This window comes from Mesoplodon mirus, assembly GCF_964341445.2.
Source record: "Mesoplodon mirus genome assembly, chromosome: 1".
Taxonomy (NCBI): domain Eukaryota; kingdom Metazoa; phylum Chordata; class Mammalia; order Artiodactyla; family Ziphiidae; genus Mesoplodon; species Mesoplodon mirus.
The window spans coordinates 67,682,657-67,694,876 of record NC_138976.1 but is presented as its reverse complement, the minus strand read 5'-3'; the positions used below and the strand labels follow the sequence as shown (position 1 = coordinate 67,694,876).

The following is a 12,220-nucleotide window of genomic DNA, read 5'->3' as shown; positions in this document are numbered from 1 at the left end:
GGGAAGGCATTTTAGCCATGGGCAGTTACCATTTTAAAGCAGGTAGTTGGGAAAGCCACACTATATGATGACATTTTAGAAAATTCCTGAAAGAGGTGAGGGAGCCTGCCATTCAGATAAATAAGGGAAGAACATTTTGGCAGATGGAAGAGGAAGGGCAGAGGTACATTGAGGAGGGTGGTGGGAGTGGAGAGAACAAGTGAAGTCATTGCAGTGAGAGGAGTAGGAAAGGAGAGAGTGTAAGGAAGGAAGAATGAGGGATAAAAGGTTCTGCTTAGGTGGGTGCTCTAGGTTTCATCCTCAGTGAGATGTGAAGCAGACTTTGAGATGAGGAGTGATGTGATTTGACTTCATTTTCGAAAGTTCAACCTGTGCTGCGAGCAGCATGCAGTGTGGATTATACGGAGACAAAAGCAGAAAGATTCGGTAGGAGGCACTTTCAATAATCGAGACAAGACCTCATGGTGGCTTAGACCAGAGTGGCAGCAGTGAGAGAGTAAGAAGTAGTTCTAGGTATATTTTGAGCCTATAACTCACAGGATTCACTGATGGATTAGATAAGACCACATTGGAGAGAGGAGTCAAGGATGACTCCTACCTGACTGGAGAAACTTTAAGAGAGCCATTGCTGTATACTGAGTTGGAGAAAACCGTATACTCTACGCTAAAGCTCAGACAGAGGTTCTACCCATAGCAGAGAGAACAAATAAGAAAACTACTGAAACACAGTTTTATTTATAGTTCTATGGCATAGGGCAGTTGCCACTCAACTTTAAATCACGTGTCTCTACTACATGACTGAAGGTACTGAAGGTACTTACTGGGCCTCACGTCCATTATTTTAAATGTGTAAATTCATTCACATACAGTTGGCATTAGCCTTAACAAAGACTGATACATTTTTTACACAACCAAAGAAATAATGTCTTCATAATATTATGAAGATGAAAAGAATTGTCTAATTCATGACCTCCCTAAGTGTTCCTTCCAGCTGAGGATGTTTACCTGCTTTCTATTTTTAGCTGAGGCAACCCTGTAAAAGTCCATTTATTAAAATGTAGTATGGCCGAGACAACCAAATGGACAGCTGTTCACACTGGGTTAAAGGACATTATAATCAAAAGCTCTTTGTAGCTGTCTATGCTTGCTCAAAACAAAGATTATAAAATATTGCCTGGGTTTAAATAGATAGGTTAGGAAAGGATGAGCCAATGATTTTACCTCCTTCCTTGTGTGATGTTGACCTATAAATTTAACCCAGTCTTATTGTGGGTTTCTCCAACAGGCATTTTGAGAGGCTGCATTTCCAAACCCATACCCCTTAGAACGTTTAAACACTAGAGACATATAATACAGTATTTTTAAAGTAATGAATATAACCAAATATATTCATTCATTAGAATCATGATAAATGAACATAGTTATAATAATAAAACAGTTATAACTGATATAAATACAGTGTGGATCAGTGAAGATATTAAAATATAAAATATAATCTTATAAGTCTTTGAAATATATTCTACATAAGGTTCTGTCACTGAAGTTATCAATATCCTGAGGATATACTTATTCCTGGGAATAAGCCTATTGCATGAGAATTCAAATAGATACCTTATCCATATATTAACCATTAACTTATTTATGGAATGAATTACTCAAAAATAATTAGCAACTGAACAATTTAATCATCAAACTAAAAAGTAACTTAGATTTCATTGTCCATACAACTGACTATATGGCTTAAATCTCAAGTGTTGGGATTTTTTTAGAACAAGGATCTTTTTGGTGAAGATTTATGAGATATTTTATTTTCTCCTTGAAAATTATTGATTTTGAAAATCTTCTAAATAAATGGCACTGATCTATCTATTCTTGAGTCATTGAGAGTAGGTCATCTGTGGACAGCAAATGATTTTTATTTCCTAGAGGTATAGTTTACTGAAGAGAAAGCAAAAGCAAGAGAAAGCTTAATTTATAATGCCATGTGAATTACTGGAATTCAGCATTTAAGAATTTATGCTGTACAGAGTAAGAGAAAACACTAACTCCTGGACTGAAACAAATAGGCGGGTTCTGTTTTAATCAGGCAGAAATATTGTAAAATGAGTCATGAACAGAACAATGAAAAAAAATTCTATGAAATAGAGATATTTCATCCATGATCATACCAGCTACATTTCTTATTCAGTAATGATTTAAAATTTAAAACACACAATTTAAAATAATGAATCATTAAGGATATGGGAATATTTCTTCTATGTGAGTAAAAATAGATTACAAAAAGGACAAATAAAATAAGGTCTTTGTTTTTGGTAAATATATGTATAATAAAAATGTATAGCACTAAATACATAAAAGGCAAAACAAAGGCCAACAGATCTTTGGATACAGTGATATTTATTTATTTATTTACTTTGTGCATTTCTCAAATTCATCTCTTGACTGTGTATTACTAATGAGGAGAAAAAATTTCTGATACTTTTAAAATAAAGGCTAGATCCAGAATTTGTTCAAAAGTTTATTTAATAACATGTCATAAAAGTTCTTTCCGGGGCTTCCCTGGTGGTGCAGTAGTTGAGAGTTCGCCTGCCGATGCAGCTGACGTGGGTTCGTGCCCCTGTCCAGGAAGATCCCACATGCCGTGGAGCGGCTGGGCCCATGAGCCAGGGCCGCTGAGCCTGCACATCCAGAGCCTGTGCTCCACAACGGGAGAGGCCACAACAGTGAGAGGCCCACGTACCGTAAAAAAAAAAAAAAAAAAAAAAAAAAAAATTCTTTCCCAATCTCCCTAGAAATACAATAAGTAAACTATCCCTCACAAAAGTTTACCAAATAAAATAAAGCTCAGAATAGCATATACATTCAACAATAAATTTTAAGAAAATATATTTTTGAAAAAATAAGACTTTATGCAACAGAAAATGATTATTTGGCTTATAAATGAATAGAAAAATTGATATAACCAACATTACTGTGATATTCTGCTTTTTTATGTTTCTTTATGCAAAATTGTTTCTTCTGATAAAATGTTGTTGAAAGTTTCCACAAGTGAAAACTAGAAAGAGTTTGCATAATTGTAGTGGGGGAAAAGTTAACTAGAAGGAAAACAACTTCAAGCACAGGCAAAAAAAAAAAAAAAAATCATTTCAAGAACACTATATTTTAATATCTTTCAGTAAAGGAAAAAGATACAAAGATGTTTTGAAAAAATGTAAAAGATTGCTAAAGGTCAAGAGAGTAAAATAGTCATGTTTCATTTCATAGACATTTTAGCCTAAAATTTTATCCTCTCTAGTTCAATAAACTCTCAATTATAAATAAGTTACCTATGAAATAACAACTTTAGAAAATTTTGATAGTACTTTTAGAAATTTTTCTACACTGTATTACCTGGTACAGGTTCTGTATAATTAAATGAAAGTCTAACATTTAATATTTTTGAATGAGTACCTGCCACTGAAACTTTTGGCATTAGGAGGACATAGTAGATAGAGAGAAGTTGAATCCCTGGACTTTCCTTGGTAAACAGATGGGCGCTGTTTCTAGCAAAATGTCCAGAGAAGAGTTCAGACAAAAGAATAACTCCAATTTTTCAGGTGCAGAGAGCATATCATGGGTTCACATATCACAAGCTAACGCTAATTTACAAAGCAATCTGAAAAACATCAAATTGCAGTAATAAGAAAAGGTGACATTTGTATGATTTCACAGTCCTGTTATGTATTCTGTTCCTAAAGTAAGATAGGAAAATTTTCTGTCTCTCTAATCTCTGTCCTAAGAGAGAACTACTAGCTTGCCTGAATGCCCAACAGACCATATGGGAAATAACTGGGTGGTCATTCATGTTGACCTATGGAGAGCTCAGCCTGGCATGATTATACCACTGTGCACTTATTAGTGATCTTCATTTAGGCCTTGAAACCTATTCAGTATGGATCCTGTTTCATTTGTGCATTTTATTTGCAAAACATTTTGCCAGTTTTGACTTTAATATTTCAAAAACTGATGAAGGTCCATGCAGTGAAAAGTCAGATCTGCATTTATATCTTACCTCTCCCATTTGCTGACTTTGTGACACTCATACATTTGTTTAATAATATGTAGTCTTAGCATCCTCAGTTTTACAGTGGAAGATAGGGCTTCAACTTCCTGGGATTTTATGAAGCTTAAATACCCTAATGTGTGAAATGTACTAGCACAAATCTGGCACACACAGAAAAGCCACAGAAGATAATAAATATTAGTCCTTTTATTCCTGTTGACCATCCTTTCATCTATTATAACTCTCTAAAGGATGGAGCATTTCCCTGTTGTCCTGAGCCACTAACTGTAGCAGAGATTCTTACAGTGAGAGTTAGGAACTCATATTCCTGATGAGGAATATGAGTCTTAGAGGGAGAGTAGCTGGACAAATAAAAATGGTACTTTGAAAAATGCTCCAAAGATTATTCTTACGTGTCTCACTTGGGGTGTGGGTACTAAAAATCATACTAGTGGACTAGCTTAAGTGCAAGGAAATAACATCATATTTATGAATTAAGTATAGCTAATGTCAGCTTGAAAAAATAAAGTTCATTTGTTTAGAGTATTAGAAACAGTACCCCAATGAATTTATCAGTATGCGGAATTGCTTGGCTAAAGAGTAATGCACACTATTCATTAGCATAAACATTTTACAAGTGCCCATCATCACCACCATCACCACCATCAAAAGGAACACCAGTTTACAGCCCCTTCCACATAACGTGAAGACTTTTTTTCTTCTACATCTTTGCCAACTCTCAATGTTATCTGTCTTTAATTGCCACCACCTGCTCTCTCTCAATCTGACGCCTTATGTCCCTTGGTGATCAACTTCTGTTTCTGGAATTGACAGTCCCTAGAAAGCCTGTATAGTACAATGGTTAAAAATATGGTCTCAGGACCTAGACTGACTCAGTTCAAATCCCTGCATTGCCACTTACTTAAGTATGACATCTTGAACAAGCTGCTTAAATTCCTGGTGCTTCAGAATCCTGCTAAGGTTGGTGTGACAGTTACTTTATTTTAAATGAGTTTGTATAATTTATATGCATAGAAGAGTGCCTAAAAATAATTACAGAAATGCTTATTAGTAGTATTTATATTAGTTTCCTATTTCTGCTATAACAGATTACCACACAATTAGTGGCTTAAAACAACAGAAATGTATTGTTATAGTTCTGGAGGCCAGAAGTATGAAATGAGTCCATGAGGGGTAAATCAAGGTGTCAGCAGGGGTAGTCCCTTCCTCGGACTCCAGGAGAGAATTTGTTCTTTGCCTCTTCCAACCTCGGGTGACAGCCAGCATTCCTTGGTTTATGGCCGCAACAGTCTAATCTCTGCTTCTGTTCCACATTGCCTTCTTTTCTGTAATCAAACTTCTCTCTGCCTGACTCCTATGAGGACTCCTGCGATTACACGTGTAGCCCACTAGAATAATGAGGAAAATCTCTCCATCTCAAGATCTTTAACTTTAATCACATCTGCTAAGACTCTTTGGCCCTATAAGGTAACATTTATAGACTCCAGGGATTAAAACTTGGATAACTTTGGGAGTTTTATTTAGCTTAGCACACTACTTTTTAAAAAAGTTTATATGGGAATGCTTGCATATTTACCATCTATTTGTTGACTCTTTATATATTTTGGACACTATATTTTATCAGTTAGACAGAATACAAATATTTTCTCCCAATTTGTCTTTTTCCTTTTAACTTTGCTCATGATAACTTTCATAATACAGGAATTTTAATGAGCACATCATTTGTGACTTTTAACATTTCTGTCAGAAGGAAATAAAGAAAAATGGCACAACCATAACATAGAATGGTATGCAAACACTGAAAAAAGTAAGTGGATCTATATATTAAGTGAGAAAAATATCTCATAAATATTGCTCAGTGATGAAGGATAGTCATAGATTTTATGGAAAGTATAATTCCATTTTACATATGAAAGCTTTTGAATGAGCACTCCAAACTTCTTAGTAACTTCTAAGGAGACAGGATTAGGAGGTAAGGTAAATAAATTATTACTTTTTAGTTAATGTTAATTCTGTTTAAATTGTTAAACAATAACTATAATTATATTTCATTTATATAATCAAATCTGAAATGAGAATATTAAAGTCCAAAGAGAAGTACATTTAAATTGCTGTAGAATTTCAGAGGAAGTAGATAATTACTTATGTCCAGGAGAAATGAAGGAGGCAACACTTGAGAAAGGCAAAACAGATTTGACCACAGAGCATAGATTAATAGTGTGCTTTAGAAGGTAATTTTATAGGAACAAAGCTGAGTGAGGGTGTGAAGGTTAATTTTATGTGTCAACCTGACTGGTCTAAAGGATGCCCAGATAGCTAGTAAAACATTATTTCCAGGTGTGTCTGTGTGAGTGTTGTGGAAAGCACTTGAATTAGTAGACAGAGTAAAGATTTGCCCTCATCAATGTAGGAAGACATCATCCAACTTGTTGAGGGCCTGACTGAAACAAAAAGGTGGAGGAAGGGCAAATTTTCTGTCTTCTTTAGCTGGGATATCCATCTTCTGCCCTTGGACATGGCAGCTCCTGGGTCTTGGGCCCTCAGACTATGAGATGTACACTAGCGGTCCCTCTGGTTCTCAGGCATTAGGATCAGACTGAATTATACCATAGGCTTTCCTGGTTCTCTGGCTTGCAGATGGCAGACAGTGAGACTGCTAGGCTGGCATAACCACGTGAGCTAATTTCTATTATAAATCTCCACTATATATATATATATTACCTTCCATATTAGTCAGCAGGATCCTCCACAGAAAAGAACCAATTGGTTCTTTTCTGTGGAGAATCCTGCTGACTAATATGGAAGGTAATAAGGAGATTAGGTAAGTAAGAGGAAATAATGATAAAATGTTTCATTTGGATTAAATCTTAGAGGCTTTAATATAAGAGAAAGTTTAGATTTACTCCTCCCAGGTTAAGAACCCCAAAGCATAGTAACTAGTGGATAGTCACTGACCATTGAGAGTACAGTCAAATTTACCTAAGTTATTTTAAGGCAATAAGACAATCCATGCATAAAAAACAAACAAACAAGACACATGCAGGCGAGCGTACACCTGGGGTAATTTTCATCTTACACTGGGCATGGTCTTATGTATCATCATTCTTCCAAGTCTCTTAAATGCTTTCAGTGTCTTAAAACCCACCATGAAAAAAAAATAATGTTATGGATATGCTGACTGGCTGTCAAAAAAAAAAAAAAAACAATGATAAAGGAGACAGTAAAGAAAATTTAATCTGTCATGATAGAAAATATTTCTTAAAGAAACTGATGTCATGAGCAAAAGTATCATATTCAGAGAGATATATAGTCATGCTCTCAATTGCTAGAAATTTAAAAAGATAATAGCACAAGTTAAATACAGGCCTATGCTCAAACTTAACCCTGTAGTGTGTGTGTATGTGTGTGTGCGTGTTTGGCCAGTATCAGAAGTCCACTATATCACACTCAAAGTAGCCCGGAGATGGAAACAACCTAAGTGTCCATCATCTGATGAATGGATTAAGAAGATGTGGCACATATATACAATGGAATATTACTCAGCCATAAAAAGAAACGAAATTGAGCTATCTGTAATGAGGTGGATGGACATAGAGTCTGTCATACAGAGTGGTAAGTCAGAAAGAGAAAGACAAATACCGTATGCTAACACATATATATGGAATTTAAGAAAAAAAATGTCATGAAGAACCTAGGGGTAAGACGGGAATAAAGACACAGACCTACTAGAGAATGGACTTGAGGATATGGGGAGGGGGAAGGGTAAGCTGTGACAAAGCGAGAGAGTGGCATGGACATATATACACTACCAAACGTAAAATAGATAGCTAGTGGGAAGCAGAAGCATAGCACAGGGAGATCAGCTCGGTGTTTGTGACCACCTAGAGGGGTGGGATAGGGAGGGTGGGAGGGAGGGAGATGCAAGAGGGAAGAGATATGGGAACAGATGTATATGTATAACGGATTCACTTTGTTATAAAGCAGAAACTAACACACCATTGTAAAGCAATTATACTCCAATAAAGATGTAAAAAAAAATTATAAATGCCTGGTATACCAATGCTCATAGCAGCATGAGTCACAATAGTCAAAAGGTGGAAAGAAACCAAATGTCCATTGATCAGTGAATAGATGGGGAATACTATTCAGTTTTAAAAATAAATAAAATTCTGACACTACAACATAGATGAACCTTCAAAACATTATGCAAAGTGGAATTAGCCAGACACTAAAGGACAAATATTCTATGATTCCACCTACTTGACATACCTAGAATAGTCAAATTCACAGAGGCAGAAAGAATATTAGTCGGGGTTGGGAGTAGGGAGTGATGAATAGGGAGGTGTTTCACATGCAGGGAATTCAGGCATGAAAAAGTTCTGGAGTTGCACAGTTATAATAACTGCAGAGCAATGTGAGTGTACATAATGTCACTGTATTATATACTTAAAAATGGAGAAAATAGTAAATTGTATGTTATATATATTTTACCACAATGAAAACAAAATGTCTGCAAGGACTGAGAGGAGCTTCTTCTTGTAAAGGAAGTGGTATAAAATCATTTTCATAATGTAATGCATGAGGAAGAAAAAATTATTCAAAGAAGATTTTATCATTATTAGATATTAACATTTTATTATACTGTGATTCCTCTTGATTGTAATTCATATTTCACTGTTGAAAACCTTTAAATAATCTCTACTGAGTGCACATGCTTGGAAAAAAGTCTACGCTAAAAATTCTTTTTCTAACATAATTTATATGTATAAGACATGTAAGACTTTTCTTATCATCAGTCAAATGGCTAGATAACCACAGTTGCAGGGGAATTTGTTGAGGTTTGAGCTGCCTCAGTTTCACCCTGTTGTAAAATTTAACTTCAGGTAAAACAACTTAATCTGTGATTACTAAAAAGCAAACTTTTCTCCATTAATCAAATTATCTTTTAAATTACAATATGTATGCAATTATTCCATGAAATGTATTGACTTAAATAATGTTTAGGACTCTGAATTAAATTTCACCTATGAGCCCAAATCCATTAACTCAGCTTAAAAGAAATTTGACAGTAGGTATTTAATTACTGATATCCTACTGAAATTGGCATTTAATAAAGAGAAACATTTCCTAAATACTAAAGAACTTTAAGATATGAAATGAAATAGTCTATGTCTTGAAAATGAATCTAGTCTTAAAAGGAAGAAAAATTAATAGAGTCATGTTCAAAAGCCTTTAATAGGCCTGTAAGACTGAAATAGAACCCCTTGGGTCTCTCATTATGAAGTAACATTTTGCTCATAGACTTGGCAATGAAAAAAGAAAGCCAGTCTCCAGTGAAAGATCACATTATACACAGAACACAATGTGCAGAATATACATTCTTTAGTATTCAGTAATGATCTTAGCAATCTCATCTCAACAGATACTAAGAACATTTCAAAAAACGGGCAAGGAGACCGAATTTCAGGTCTACAAACTAGAAAGAACTCAATATAGCATTTTTCCCCCTAAAACTCAAGCTAAAGGAAGAGTTTGGCCAGAAAGTCGAGGCTGTGCTATGTCAACATGGCTCTTTAATTCTGAAAGGAGATAGAACATATAGAAATCTGATCCAATTATACAATTTTACTGTGTAATCATACACATATAAGATACACTTCTATGTGTACATATATATGAACTCAGTGTCTCTGTGCATTCATTACAGATGGTGGAAGTGCTATATGAGTAATAAAGTAGCAATTTTCCATGAAAGAAAAATACTCATCTTGTTAATTTTTCCTGGTATCAAAAATGCCACAGTTGTTTTCCTGTAATTCTTAACAAATTATTTTCATCAAGCAAGAACCATATGTTAAAATGTATGTATTTGTCAGCTAGTGAAGATCAGAGAAAAAAAATAATAATAATGTAAGTTAATTTACTGAGTACTTATTATGTGCTAAATACCTTTCATACATCATCTTGTTTCAAAATACAACTCCATAAGCATGGCACTATTATTGACCCTATTACATTAATAGGGAAAGAGAAGTTCAGAGATACTACAATGTTTGCTTAAGGTCACATGGCCAGCAGAGTCAGGATTCATACTCCAGCTTTCTGTGACTCCAGAGCCTTTGGAATCAATCAGTATGCAAAATGCCTTCAGATACTGCCTTACCACTGATCAACAGTGATACAGTTAAAGGAACAAATATCAGGGGCAGATGAAGCAGAGAGATGAGGAAGGGAGCAAACTAACTACATGTGACAGAAGTGGTTATGGATGAGAGACAGTGGGATAGTGCCTATTGAGCAAAATTTTTAAAATAATATTTTAACTTTCATGAACAGTGCACCTCCTTCGTTTGAAATAGAAATGTGCTCAGAAGTCATCATGCACAGTACCCCTTCTGATAGTCGGGTATATTTTTAAATTTCCCTGCCATATCATCACCAGAACGTTTTTATATTTCCATAGTCTGAGAATTGCATTTCAGATCAAAATAACTTTTTTGCAATGATAATATGTTTCTTTTGTGGTTTGGCATGATTCAGATTCTTGTGCTATTCTGTAACTTTCATACATTTCTGGCATGATTCCCCAACTAGATTACACACTCTCTGAAGATAAAGCAAATGTCTTAATTTTCTTTATACAGTTGACCTTTGAACAACATGGGTTTGAACTGCATGGGTCCACTTACCCTTGGATTTTTTCAGTAATAAATATCACAATACCACACGATCTGCAGTTGATTGAATCCGTGGATCCAGTACCATGGATTTGGAGGAACTGCATATATGGAGGGCAGACTATAAATTATACTCAACTGTGCGGAGGGTGAGCACTTCTAACACCCCGCATTATGCAAGGGTTGACTGTATTTCCCAATGAACCAAATCCTTTACATACGTTTAGTAACTGATAAATATTTGAGATTCTGATTACAAATTCTGATGCAAAGAGGTTACAAGAGCCTAAAGATTCTTCTCAAACTGAGGGTGTACACTGACGATACAAGTTCACCATTTTATATTTTCAAAAGAACTTGGATGAAATGATTTAAAAAATACTAACACAACTAAGCAAATTTAGGATAAGAAGATGAGAGAACTTAAATAACTTGCTCTTAAACATCCTGAGTATTTGAAGGAGGCATTGCCATGCTTGAGAGTTTCTTAATGCCTTAAGTAATACATTGTTAAAGTCAAATGACTTGGCCAAGGAGAAACTGCAAATTCAGATATTAACACATATTTTATGCTTACTTTTATTTCTATGAAGGAGTTATAAGCTTTTAGGAGGGACCTTAATGTATTTCTAAGGAAAGGCTAAGTTATGCTACAGTAACAATCAGGTCCAAATCTCAAACATTTATTTCTTCCTTGTGCTTACAATTTCAGAGTCAAAGGCATTTGGCTCACCATGGCCACTCAAGAACCAGGAATGATAGAGCTTAGTTGCTGTCAATGACTTGCCAATCATGTTCCAAAGAGAAGAAAGCACACTGTGGGGTCCAGCAACAACAATTAAATATTTGTCCCCAAGGTGATATTTCACTCTGTTCACAGTATATTGGCCAGAACTAATATCAAGGCCCCATTCACTCACAAAAAGTTAAATAAGTATAAACCTACATACATCTCAGTAGTTTACTTGTCCAAGGTCACTTATCTAGTTGGCATAGAAGATGATAACTAAACCTAGATTTATCAGGATTTTCAACTTCCCATGTTGCATATTATAAGAATCTGTGTTCCTTTTACCTTGGGTATGAAAAGATGACATTTGAACAAAAGACTAGGAATTTCTCTGGGTCAAACAGCTCCAACCAAAGAGCTTATTCAATGTAGAAACATCATCTGTGTATGACTCTGACACTGATCACCCAGTATGTTGAAGCTAGTCTTTGAGTTCTTGCAATAAGAATCTAACACATGTCCATTTAACTTATAAAATATGTTCCTTCCAGGGTTTTGGCACTTGTAACAACTTTTCTAATTAAATTAACTCTTAGAAAATAAATAAACAGTTTTCTTGACATTTCAAAATTGATTGCTTTTTCACCCTGGTTCTTACTATTTCTTGTAACTTTTAGTTATCAGTTGTTTGCCAATACTATACAATAAAATGAACTCCTTGATCACTAAGTACTACTATTGTGACTTTCC

General features: G+C 35.0%; 1 protein-coding gene across 3 annotated transcripts in view; it reads right to left on the bottom strand.

Moving 5' to 3' along the window:
• Positions 1-12,220, bottom strand: part of PTPRD (protein tyrosine phosphatase receptor type D) — a 2,145,247-nt gene that overhangs the window by 988,712 nt on the left and 1,144,315 nt on the right. The gene's annotated exons all lie outside the window — the stretch shown is intronic.